This window comes from Oncorhynchus kisutch, linkage group LG6, assembly GCF_002021735.2.
Source record: "Oncorhynchus kisutch isolate 150728-3 linkage group LG6, Okis_V2, whole genome shotgun sequence".
Taxonomy (NCBI): domain Eukaryota; kingdom Metazoa; phylum Chordata; class Actinopteri; order Salmoniformes; family Salmonidae; genus Oncorhynchus; species Oncorhynchus kisutch.
Window position 1 is genome coordinate 12,964,634 of NC_034179.2, and position 13,556 is coordinate 12,978,189.

The following is a 13,556-nucleotide window of genomic DNA, read 5'->3' on the forward strand; positions in this document are numbered from 1 at the left end:
GCTCTTGTTTGCTGAATTTTAAAAAAGCAGCCAATAGAAATCATGGGTAGTTTGAAAGAAGTGCGAACGCGCAATGGCGGTAGGCTATGGCAGGTTAGACCCATACCTATTCAATCTTCGTGAAGAGAAGTGAAAGCCTTCTGCATCTAAGAAGAGGACAACGAAACGTATTTCATTCAACTGTTGAAAGCAAGGAAGGAATGAAGCAACAACAGAGAGTGAAAGAGCTATTATATTTCAAAATTAAAATCAATTTAGCTAGCCTATACTTGTAACTTTGTAGGTGCAACAGAATCGCATGAGCTCTCCCTGCTTTATAATGGTTTGAATAATGTGTGTAATTTCAGTGCATATAATACAGTATAATACAACAAAGTACAGTAATACAGTTCAACTCAAAAAGATTAGCCTACTGGAGCTAGTTTCTTCGTTTTACCCAAGAGAGCATATAGCTAGCTACATCAATGGGCTTTCATGTTGTGAGTAATGTGCAGTAGCCTATATCATATACAGTGCATTCAGAAGGTTTTCAGACCCCTTGACGTTTTCCACATTTTGTTACGTTACAGCCTTATTCTAAAATTGTTGAAATATTTTTTTGCCCTCATCAATCTACACACAATAGCCTGTAATGACGAAGTGAAAACTGTTTTTTTTTTGATATTTCTGCCAATTTATAAAAAACAAAAAACGGAAATACCTTATTTACATAATTATTCAGACCCTTTGCTATGAGAGTCGAAATTGAGCTCAGGTGAATCCTATTTGATAATTGATCATGATGTTTCTACAACTTGATTGGAGTCCACCTGTCGTATACCTGTGGTATATTCAATTGATAAGATAAGATCCCACAGTTGACAATGTATGTCAGAGCAAAAACCAAGCCATGAGGTCAAAGAATTGTGAGTAGAGCTCTGAGACAGGATTGTGTCGAGGCACAGATCTGGGGAAGGGTACAAAAACATTTCCGCTGCATTGAAGGTCCCCAAGAACACAGTGGCCTCCATCATTCTTAAATGGAAGAAGTTTGGAACCACCAAGACTCCAAGCCACTTGACCAAACTGAGCAATCGGGGGAGAAGGGTCTTTGTCAGGGAGGTGACCAAGAACCCAATGGTCACTCTGACAGAGCTCCAGAGTTCCTCTGTGGAGATGGGAGAACCTTCCAGAAGGACAACCATCTCTGCAACACTCCACCAATCAGGCCTTTATGGTGGAGTGGCCGGACAGAAGACACTCCTCAGTAAAAGGCCCGATAGCCCTCTTGGAGTTTGCCAAGAGGCACATAAGCAACTCTGACCATGAAAAACAAGATTCTCTGATCTGATGTTACCAAGACTGAACACTTTGCCAAGCATCACACTGATGCCAAGCATCACGTCTGGAATAAACCTGGCACCATCCCTACAGTGAAGCATGGTGGTGGCAGCATCATGCTGTGGGGATGTTTTTCAGCGGCAGGGACTGGGAGACTAGTCAAGATTGAGGGAAAGATGAACTGAGCAAAGTACAGAGAGATCCTTGATGAAAACCTGCTCCAGAGCACTCAGGACCTCAAATCAAATCAAATCAGATCAGATCGAATCAAATTTTATTTGTCACATACACATGGTTAGCAGATGTTAATGCGAGTGTAGCGAAATGCTTGTGCTTCTAGTTCCGACAATGCAGTAATAACGAACAAGTAATCTAACTAACAATTCCAAAAAACTACTGTCTTATACACAGTGTAAGGGCATAAAGAATATGTACATAAGGATATATGAATGAGTGATGGTACAGAGGAGCATAGGCAAGATACAGTAGATGGTATCGAGTACAGTATATACATATGAGATGAGTATGTAAACAAAGTGGCATAGTTAAAGTGGCTAGTGATACATGTATTACATAAGGATGCAGTCGATGATATAGAGTACAGTATCTACGTATGCATATGAGATGAATAATGTAGGGTAAGTAACATTATATAAGGTAGCATTGTTTAAAGTGGCTAGTGATATATTTACATCATTTCCCATCAATTCCCATTATTAAAGTGGCTGGAGTAGAGTCAGTGTCGTTGACAGTGTGTTGGCAGTAGCCACTCAATGTTAGTGGTGGCTGTTTAACAGTCTGATGGCCTTGAGATAGAAGCTGTTTTTCAGTCTCTCGGTCCCAGCTTTGATGCACCTGTACTGACCTCGCCTTCTGGATGACAGCGGGGTGAACAGGCAGTGGCTCGGGTGGTTGATGTCCTTGATGATCTTTATGGCCTTCCTGTAGCATCGGGTGGTGTAGGTGTCCTGGAGGGCAGGTAGTTTGCCCCCGGTGATGCGTTGTGCAGACCTCACTACCCTCTGGAGAGCCTTACGGTTGAGGGCGGTGCAGTTGCCATACCAGGCGGTGATACAGCCCGCCAGGATGCTCTCGATTGTGCATCTGTAGAAGTTTGTGAGTGCTTTTGGTGACAAGCCGAATTTCTTCAGCCTCCTGAGGTTGAAGAGGCGCTGCTGCGCCTTCCTCACGATGCTGTCTGTGTGAGTGGACCAATTCAGTTTGTCTGTGATGTGTATGCCGAGGAACTTAAAACTTGCTACCCTCTCCACTACTGTTCCATCGATGTGGATGGGGGGGGTGTTCCCTCTGCTGTTTCCTGAAGTCCACAATCATCTCCTTAGTTTTGTTGACGTTGAGTGTGAGGTTATTTTCCTGACACCACACTCCGAGGGCCCTCACCTCCTCCCTGTAGGCCGTCTCGTCGTTGTTGGTAATCAAGCCTACCACTGTTGTGTCGTCCGCAAACTTGATGATTGAGTTGGAGGCGTGCGTGGCCACGCAGTCGTGGGTGAACAGGGAGTACAGGAGAGGGCTCAGAACGCACCCTTGTGGGGCCCCAGTGTTGAGGATCAGCGGGGAGGAGATGTTGTTGCCTACCCTCACCACCTGGGGGCGGCCCGTCAGGAAGTCCAGTACCCAGTTGCACAGGGCGGGGTCGAGACCCAGGGTCTCGAGCTTGATGACGAGCTTGGAGGGTACTATGGTGTTGAATGCCGAGCTGTAGTCGATGAACAGCATTCTCACATAGGTATTCCTCTTGTCCAGATGGGTTAGGGCAGTGTGCAGTGTGGTTGAGATTGCATCGTCTGTGGACCTATTTGGGCGGTAAGCAAATTGGAGTGGGTCTAGGGTGTCAGGTAGGGTGGAGGTGATATGGTCCTTGACTAGTCTCTCAAAGCACTTCATGATGACGGATGTGAGTGCTACGGGGCGGTAGTCGTTTAGCTCAGTTACCTTAGCTTTCTTGGGAACAGGAACAATGGTGGCCCTCTTGAAGCATGTGGGAACAGCAGACTGGTATAGGGATTGATTGAATATGTCCATAAACACACCGGCCAGCTGGTCTGCGCATGCTCTGAGGGCGCGGCTGGGGATGCCGTCTGGGCCTGCAGCCTTGCGAGGGTTAACACGTTTAAATGTCTTACTCACTTCGGCTGCAGTGAAGGAGAGACCGCATGTTTTCGTTGCAGGCCGTTGCGGGCAAAAAAGTTATTTAGTCTGCCTGGGAGCAAGACATCCTGGTCCGTGACTGGGCTGGGTTTCTTCCTGTAGTCCGTGATTGACTGTAGACCCTGCCACATGCCTCTTGTGTCTGAGCCGTTGAATTGAGATTCTACTTTGTCTCTGTACTGGCGCTTAGCTTGTTTGATAGCCTTGCGGAGGGAATAGCTGCACTGTTTGTATTCAGTCATGTTACCAGACACCTTGCTATGATTAAAAGCAGTGGTTCGCGCCTTCAGTTTCACACGAATGCTGCCATCAATCCACGGTTTCTGGTTAGGGAATGTTTTAATCGTTGCTATGGGAACGACATCTTCAACGCACGTTCTAATGAACTCGCACACCGAATAAGCGTATTCGTCAATGTTGTTGTCTGAGGCAATACGAAACATCTCCCAGTCCACGTGATGGAAGCAGTCTTGGAGTGTAGAGTCAGCTTGGTCAGACCAGCGTTGGACAGACCTCAGCGTGGGAGCTTCTTGTTTTAGTTTCTGTCTGTAGGCAGGGATCAACAAAATGGAGTCGTGGTCAGCTTTACCGAAAGGGGGGCGGGGCAGGGCCTTATATGCATCGCGGAAGTTAGAGTAACAATGATCCAGGGTCTTTCCACCCCTGGTTGCGCAATCGATATGCTGATAAAATTTAGGGAGTCTTGATTTCAGATTAGCCTTGTTAAAATCCCCAGCTACAATGAATGCAGCCTCCGGATAAATCGTTTCCAGTTTGCAGAGAGTTAAATCAAGTTCGTTCAGAGCCACCGATGTGTCTGCTTGGGGGGGGATATATACGGCTGTGATTATAATCGAAGAGAATTCTCTTGGTAGATAATGCGGTCTACATTTGATTGTGAGGAATTCTAAATCAGGTGAACAGAAGGATTTGAGTTCCTGTATGTTTCTTTCATCACACCATGTCACGTTAGTCATAAGGCATACGCCCCCGCCCCTCTTCTTACCAGAGAGATGTTTGTTTCTGTCGGCGCGATGCGTGGAGAAACCCGCTGGCTGCACCGCTTCGGATAGAGTCACTCCAGTTAGCCATGTTTCCGTGAAGCAGAGAACGTTACAGTCTCTGATGTCCCTCTGGAATGCTACCCTTGCTCGGATTTCATCAACCTTGTTGTCAAGAGACTGGACATTGGCAAGAAGAATGCTAGGGAGTGGTGCACGGTGTGCCCGTCTCCGGAGTCTGACCAGAAGACCGCCTCGTTTCCCTCTTTTTCTGAGTCGTTTTTTGGGGTCGCTGCATGTAATCCACTCCGTTGCACTGGTTGTAAGGCAGAACACAGGATCCGCATCGCGAAAAACATATTCTTGGTCGTACTGATGGTGAGTTGACGCTGATCTTATATTCAGTAGTTCTTCTCGGCTGTATGTAATGAAACCAAAGATGACCTGGGGTACTAGTGTAAGAAATAACACGTAAAAAAACAAAAAACTGCATAGTTTCCTAGGAACGCGAAGCGAGGCGGCCATCTCTGTCGGCGCTGGGGCGAAGGTTCACCTTCCAACAGGACAACAACCCTAAGTACACAGCAAAGACATGCAGGAGTGGCTTCGGGACAAGTCTCTGAATGTCCTTGAGTGACCCAGCCAGAGCCCAGACTTGAACCCGATCAAATATCTCTAGAGAGACCTGAAAATAGCTGTGCAGCGATGTTCTCCATCCAACCTGACAGAGCTTGAGAGGATCTTCAGAGAAGAATGGGAGAAACTCCCCAAATACAGGTGTGCCAAGCTTGTTGCATCATCATACCCAAGAAGACAGTATGTATTGGATAACGGCACAATCTTTTGGGCTTGGTCTCATTAAATGTCTTTAATGTATGCCTCATCAGGCTCAGTGTAAGGGTTTTCCTCCTCTTCGTCTGAAGAGGTGTAGCAAGGATCGGACCAAGATGCGGCATGGTAAGTGTCCATGGTTGTTTATTTAAAACATAAACTGAACACTCAATGAATACAAAACAATAACCGTGAACAAAACCGAAACAGTACACAGACACGGAAACAATCACCCACAAAACAACAGTTAAACCCAGGCTACCTAAGTATGATTCTCAATCAGAGACAACTAACGACACCTGCCTCTGATTGAGAACCATACTAGGCCAAACACAGAAAATCAACCTAGAAACACAAAACATAGAATGCCCACCCAACTCACGTCCTGACCAACTAAAACAAACAATTAACACAATAACTAGGGTCAGAACGTGACACTCAGGTAGCATCAGGTTTGAACGTTTTTAATCAAGCTCTAATCAAATCCATACATAGGCCTATTTATAAGCTTTATCATGCTTTTGAATGACACTTCGGGTTTTGGTGGGGCATATCGGGTTACCCGGGAGAAAAGGGATTTATTCTCAGGATGGAACATTTGTAAAATACTGGGAAAATATTAAACCCCCAGTGTGTACTCTCAGTCCATCTTCTTGTGCTTCAGGACCACTGCATATTCATTGTAGTTGGTTGGTCGCCTCTACCGTAATGTCCTTCACCTGGTTATAGTCTGGAAAGAACGATGATGTTCAAAGGACTTTTAATATTGTAATCCTTTATTACAATAGATTCAGCCATAGGACGATTTTTGAATGAGTGGATGGTCAGGGGGCCGGAACATAATGACAAATTATTTGTAGACTGCAAATCGACCGCAAGAAGCCCAAACAGATATAATATTTCACTAAAACATAATAATCTCAAACTTTGTTTATGTTTGTATATGGTCACATACACTCACCGGCCAGTATATTAGGTACACCATTCTAGTACTGGGTCGAACCCCCCTTTGCCTCCAGGACAGCCTGAATTCTTCAGGGCATTCTACATGTTGGACCATGCTGACGCGATGGTATCATGCAGTTGCTGCAGATTGGACCGCAGTACATTCATGCTGGGAACAGCCTGTTCTAGCTCATCCCAAAGATGCTCTATTGGGTTGAGGTCATGTTCCAGGCCATGTTTTTCCACTCCTCAATTGTACAGTGTTGGGGATTTCTCTCTCTCTTTCACTATGTTTAGAATCACAACAGTTCCCAGATGAAGCCAAGATCACCAACTTTGAACAGATATGCTGGTTTGTTATGAAGATGCTGAGAGAAGGCTCTTCTCTTGTTAGGGCAAGCATAAAGCATATGACTTATCTTGCAAGAACAAGCAGAGGCCTTCTCTTAATAGGGCAAGCAGAGGACTTCTGTTGTTAGAACAAGCAGAGGACTTCTCTCGTTAGGGCAGGCAGAGGATTTCTGTTGTTAGGGCAAGCAGAGGACTTCTGTTGTTAGGGCAAGGAGAGGACTTCTCTTGTAAGGGCAAGCAGACGCTTTCTCTCGTTAGGGCAAGCAGAGGATTTCTGTTGTTAGGGCAAGCAGAGGCCTTCTCTTGCAATGGCAAGCAGAGGCCTTCTCTTGTTCAGGCAAGCAGAGGATTTCTCTTGTTAAGGCAAGCAGAGGCCTTCTCTTGTAAGGGCAAGCAGAGGCCTTCTCTTGTTCAGGCAAGCAGAGGATTTCTCTTGTTAAGGCAAGCAGAGGACTTCTCTTGTTCAGGCAAGCAGAGGACTTCTCTTGTTCAGGCAAGCAGAGACTTCTCTTGTTAAGATAAGCAGAGGTCTTCTCTTGTTAAGGCAAGCAGAGGCCTTCTCTTGTTAGGGCAAGCAGACGCTTTCTCTCGTTAGGGCAAGCAGAGGATTTCTGTTGTTAGGGCAAGCAGAGGCCTTCTCTTGCAATGGCAAGCAGAGGCCTTCTCTTGTTCAGGCAAGCAGAGGATTTCTCTTGTTAAGGCAAGCAGAGGCCTTCTCTTGTAAGGGCAAGCAGAGGCCTTCTCTTGTTCAGGCAAGCAGAGGATTTCTCTTGTTAAGGCAAGCAGAGGACTTCTCTTGTTCAGGCAAGCAGAGGACTTCTCTTGTTCAGGCAAGCAGAGACTTCTCTTGTTAAGATAAGCAGAGGTCTTCTCTTGTTAAGGCAAGCAGAGGCCTTCTCTTGTTAGGGCAAGCAGAGGCCTTCTCTTGTTAGGGCAAGCTGAGGCCTTCTCTTGTAAGGGAAGCAGAGGATATGTCTTGTTAGAACAAGCAGATGACTTCTCTTGTTCGGGCAAGCAGAGGCCTTCTCTTGTTAAGGCAAGCAGAGGCCTTCTCTTGTTAAGGCAAGCAGAGGATATGTCTTGTTAGAACAAGCAGATGACTTCTCTTGTTCGGGCAAGCAGAGGCCTTCTCTTGTTACAGCAAGCATAAGCCTTCTCTTGTAAGGGCAAGCAGAGGCCTTCTCTTGTTAGGGCAAGCACATGCCTTCTCTTGTTAGGGCAAGCAGAGGATTTCTCTTGTTAGGGCAAGCAGAGAACTTCTCTTGTAAGGGCAAGCAGATCATTTCTCTTGTAAGGGCAGGCAGAGGACTTATTTTGTAAGGGCAGGCAGAGGAACTCTCTTGTAAGGGCAGGCAGTGGACCTCTCTTGTAAGGGCAAGCAGTGGACCTCTCTTGTCACGGCAGGCAAAGGACTAGAGCAGTGGAGGATCCTCAGAGGAGGAAGTGGAGGACCATCTTTATCAGTGGAGAAGGTGAAATAGTTATTTTTTATGAAACTTTTTAGATAAAACCACACTAAATACAGTATATTCACATCATCAAATAATTGATTAAAACACACTGTTTTGCAATAGTCTACAGTAGCCTCAGTAGAACTCTGTAAGGTAGCACCATGGTGTAGCCGGAGGACAGCTAGTTTCCGTTCTCCTCTGGGTACATTGAATTCATTATAAAACTGAGAGAAAGCGAGCTTGCTATATTTTGTCGTATTAATTTTCACTTTAACTTTCACTTAGCTAGCAAATGCAGCTAGCTAGTTTAGCCTACTCAAACACCAGGCTCAAACAGAGAGGGATGCTATGTTAGCTAGCTGGCCATGGCTATCCAACACTGGAACTCTTCCAAGTCAAGGTAAGCTTTTGGTTTTATTAATTTATTGCCACCTTGGCTGCCGGTGTAACTGCTAAACTGCCTGCTGACTGTACACTGTACTGCATGATTGCAGTGGGTTTACTAACACGTTAGTTCTAGTAACTATGTTGACTGACGTTAGCGAATATGGGGAAAATGATGTAGGCTCTGTGTAGTGCTTAACGGTTATGATATCAAGGTTTGGCTTGAAAATGTTTTTCGCCTGGTATAGACAGCTAATGTGCACTGAAGTCGACAAGTGAAGGGACGATGTGAGAGGAGGAGATCGCGTAAATGCGAGAAGGAATTATACAATGAGAAAAGTGATCATGTTGTTTTTATGTGGCTCCTATGAGGACCATCTTTATCAGTGTGTAATCAGGGGTCCATCTATGTGTGATCAGGGCAAGCAGAAGCCTTCTCTCGTTAGGGCAAGCAGATGATTTCTGTTGTTCGGGCAAGCAGAGGACTTCTCTCGTTAGGGCAAGCAGAGGATTTCTGTTGTTAGGGCAAGCAGAGGACTTCTCTCGTTAGGGCAAGCAGAGGATTTCTGTTGTTAGGGCAAGCAGAGGACTTCTCTTGTAAGGGCAGCATACGCCTTCTCTCGTTAGGGCAAGCAGAGGATTTCTGTTGTTAGGGCAAGCAGAGGACTTCTCTCGTTAGGGCAAGCAGAGGATTTTTGTTGTTAGGGCAAGCAGAGGACTTCTCTTGTAAGGGCAGCATACGCCTTCTCTCGTTAGGGCAAGCAGAGGATTTCTGTTGTTGGGGCAAGCAGATGCCTTCTCTTGTTAGGGCAAGCAGAGGCCTTTTCTTGTTAGGCCAAGCAGAGGATTTCTCTTGTTAGGCCAAGCAGAGGATTTATCTTGTTAGGCCAAGCAGAGGATGTATCTTGTTAGGCCAAGCAGAGGATTTCTCTTGTTAGGCCAAGCAGAGAACTTCGCTTGTTAGGGCTAGCACATGCCTTCTCTTGTTAGGGCAAGCACATGCCTTCTCTTGTTAGGGCAAGCAGAGAACTTCTCTTGTAAGGGCAAGCAGAGAACTTCTCTTGTAAGGGCAAGCAGTGGACCTCTCTTGTAGGGGCAGGCAGAGGACCTCTCTTGTAACGGCAGGCAGAGGACCTCTCTTGTAACGGCAGGCAGAGGACCTCTCTTGTAAGGGCAAGCAGTGGACCTCTCTTGTAGGGGCAGGCAGAGGACTTCTCTTGTAAGGGCAAGCAGTGGACTTCTCTTGTAACGGCAGGCAGAGGACCTCTCTTGTAAGGGCAAGCAGTGGACCTCTCTTGTAGGGGCAGGCAGAGGACTTATCTTGTAACGGCAGGCAGTGGACCTCTCTTGTAGGGGCAGGCAGAGGACTTCTCTTGTAATGGCAGGCAGAGGACCTCTCTTGTAAGGGCAAGCAGTGGACCTCTCTTGTAGGGGCAGGCAGAGGACTTCTCTTGTAACGGCAGGCAGAGGACTAGAGCAGTGGAGGATCCTCAGAGGAGGAAGTGGAGGACCATCTTTATCAGTGGAGAAGGTGAAATAGTAATTTTTTATGAAACTTTTTAGATAAAACTACACTGAATATATTCACATCACCAAATAATTGATTAAAACACACTGTTTTGCAATGGTCTACAGTAGCCTCAGTAGAACTCTGTAAGGTAGCACCATGGTGTAGCCAGAGGACAGCTAGTTTCCGTTCTCCTCTGGGTACATTGAATTCATTATAAAACTGAGAGAAAGCGAGCTTGCTATATTTTGTCGTATTAATTTTCACTTTAACTTTCACTTAGCTAGCAAATGCAGCTAGCTAGTTTAGCCTACTCAAACACCAGGCTCAAGCAGAGAGGGATGCTATGTTAGCTAGCCGGCCATGGCTATCCAACACTGGAACTCTTCCAAGTCAAGGTAAGCTTTTGGTTTTATTAATTTATTGCCACCTTGGCTGCCGGTGTAACTGCTAAACTGCCTGCTGACTGTACACTGTACTGCATGATTGCAGTGGGTTTACTAACACGTTAGTTCTAGTAACTATGTTGACTGACGTTAGCGAATATGGGGAAAATGATGTAGGCTCTGTGTAGCGCTTAACGGTTATGATATCAAGGTTTGGCTTGAAAATGTTTTTCGCCTGGTATAGACAGCTAATGTGCACTGAAGTCTACAAGTGAAGGGAAGATGTGAGAGGAGGAGATCGCGTAAATGCGAGAAGGAATTATACAATGAGAAAAGTGATCATGTTGTTTTTATGTGGCTCCTATGAGGACCATCTTTATCAGTGTGTGATCAGGGGTCCATCTATGTGTGATCAGGGGTGCATTCATTCCGTCGATTCTGGTGAAAACATTTCTTATGGGTAAGAAAACGGAATGAAACGGATAAATTGCAGGCAAAGGCTAGACAACCTAGCCAATGAATGAAAGTTTACAGATTTAGCGAAAAAGGGAAAATTCAAGTATCATGTAGTAGCCTACATTGAACTGGGTGAATAGAATATGAATGACAGTCATCCAATATGCTGTAATAGAAATAAGGCCATGCTCATACATTTTTTTTTATGAATTCACCATGTATCACTGTCTTTTCGTATGCGTAGAGCTTACTGCGGCATCATGACGATCTTCACACAAGGAGAAAGAACATAATGATACAGTAGAAATATGCATCCATCTTAGTACATCCTCAAGGTGGCTGTCCTTTAGTTAGGTTGCCTGGATGCCAATTCCCATTCTAGTGTTGTATATCATTCTGTTATCCTCTGGGCCGACTTGGTGAGGTTGACATTGACGTTGGTCTGTGGAGTCAGGAGATTGATGTTGTCATTGGTTTGTGGAGTCAGGAGGTTGACAGTGACGTTGGTCTGTGGAGTCAGGAGATTGACGTTGTCATTGGTTTGTGGAGTCAGGAGGTTGACAGTGACGTTGGTCTGTGGAGTCAGGAGATTGACGTTGCTTGTTGGTCTGTGGAGTCAGGATGTTGACGTTGCTATTGGTTTGTGGAATCAGGATGTTAGCGTTGGTCTGTGGAGTCAGGATGCCCATGGATACTCTAAGCTTGTCTTTGTAGGGGGCGAAGACTGGGGAGTTGTACACCAGGCCCACAATGTACCATTTCCTTGCATACACACAGAGGGACTCAATCAAGCCTACCAGAGTAACCCTATAAGAGTAACACCTAGCCAGTCATACCCCAGCCTCTTCCCTGCAAGCTGAACATAACATACAGACAGTAGGCTACACATAGAGAGTCAAACCTACACCAGTATCGTCCTTGGCTTTAAATAGAGATCAAATCAGCAATTTGACTCTTTCAACAGCGTCAACAACAGGAAGAGTCTGTAAATCAGGCAGCAAGACATGCATCTCATAACGCAGTTGTATGTCCGTGGTTGTCCAGTGTGTCTCCTCCATGGGCGGAGGGAACTTGGCGTGTATTGCTAGTCATCCTGTCAGTGTTGCAACCCTTTGACCCCTAGCACTGTTTGCTTTGGGTTCAGCCTCAGCCTCTGTCCTAATGCTACCCTGTCCCCACCACCACTGGGACACACCATTTCCTTCCCTATCAGACAGCCAATAACAAACAGAGTACTGAACAAGTGGGGTAGGGTAACATGTCGATTACTAAGAACTTATTTAAATAAAAGACTCACAGACTAGAGGTCAAAGTGACCAACTAATTCCTTGGAAAACTGCTTGTGTTTCGATATGAGTCAGAAGCATTTATTCTAGAGTCAAAATGTACTACAAAATGTAAATAGGATAATTTTGGCCATAAAGTCAGTCTTGTCTAAAACAGAGTTTTCAAGCTCAGTGCATCACAGCGAGTAGGTTGTGTTTGGATTACAATTATGTCAACAAATCATACCCCCTTTATGCTAAGCTCCACGTGGAAATCGCCCCTCTGTCCACTTCGCTTTCCTTCATTGAATTGGCCTCCGTTGTTTCATCGCCCCCAATGTGGTCAAAGGATCACGGCCATTTGAGACGGACCATGAAATACATGCTTCCAGCACGTTGCACAGCCAACAACCGTGGTTTACGTGGCCTTCCTGAAGGACACTATTGTGCAGAAAAGGTGGTTGGCAGCCTAGGGGTTAAGAATATTGGGCCAGTAACTGAAAGGTTACAGGTTCAAATGCCTGAGCTGACTAGGTGAAAAATCTGTTTATGTGCCCTTGAGCAAGGAACTAATTGTTCCAGGGTCACTGTCAGAAATGGCTGATCCCTGGCCATGACCCCACTCTCTGAGGGTCTCTCAGGGGGAGTTTTTTTGAATTTTTTTAAATGTACCTAACTAGGCAAGTCAGTTAAGAACAAATTCTTATTTTCAATGACGGCCTAGGAACAGTGGGTTAACCTTCTGTTCAGGGGCAGAACGACAGATTTGTACCTTGTCAGCTCGGGGATTCGAACTTGCAACCTTTCGGTTACTAGTCCAACACTCTAACCACTAGGGTACCCTGCCACCTAACCAGGTGGAACCAACCTGAGCCCTGTGTTCACCATATAATGTCCAGGTCATTACCTAACCAGGTGGAACCAACCTGAGGTCTGTGTTCACCATATAATGTCCAGGTCATTACCTAACCAGGTGGAACCAACCTGAGCCCTGTGTTCACCATATAATGTCCAGATCATAACCTAACCAGGTGGAACCGGCCTCAGCCTGAAGTGAAATAGAAAGGTGATGTTAGGAATTTTATGAATAATGACTAAACAATGTGTACATTTAAATAGAACTAGAACTAATTAAACTCTACCCTGTTTTACAACATCTGATTAATGTTAGTTCATAAGAAAGAGGTTATGTAGCATGGACAAGGGTTAATTGGAAATGATAACCATTGTGGAAGAAGGAATGTATGTGTGTGTGTCTAAAGTAAGCAAAGAGGGTCAGTTGTTTGAACCGACTCGGATATAACTCTGTGGATATAAAATTAGACAGCGAGAGCCCCTCCGGGTTTTCCGTATCTGGGGGGGACTGGAACTGTCTGCTAAGTGGTAATAAACTATGGTGAGACTTCAGGAGTTAATCCAGATATAGTGTGTCATGTATGTGCGCTAGTGAGTTGGAATTAACTTTTGAAGCTGCTTTGTCCTGGTCG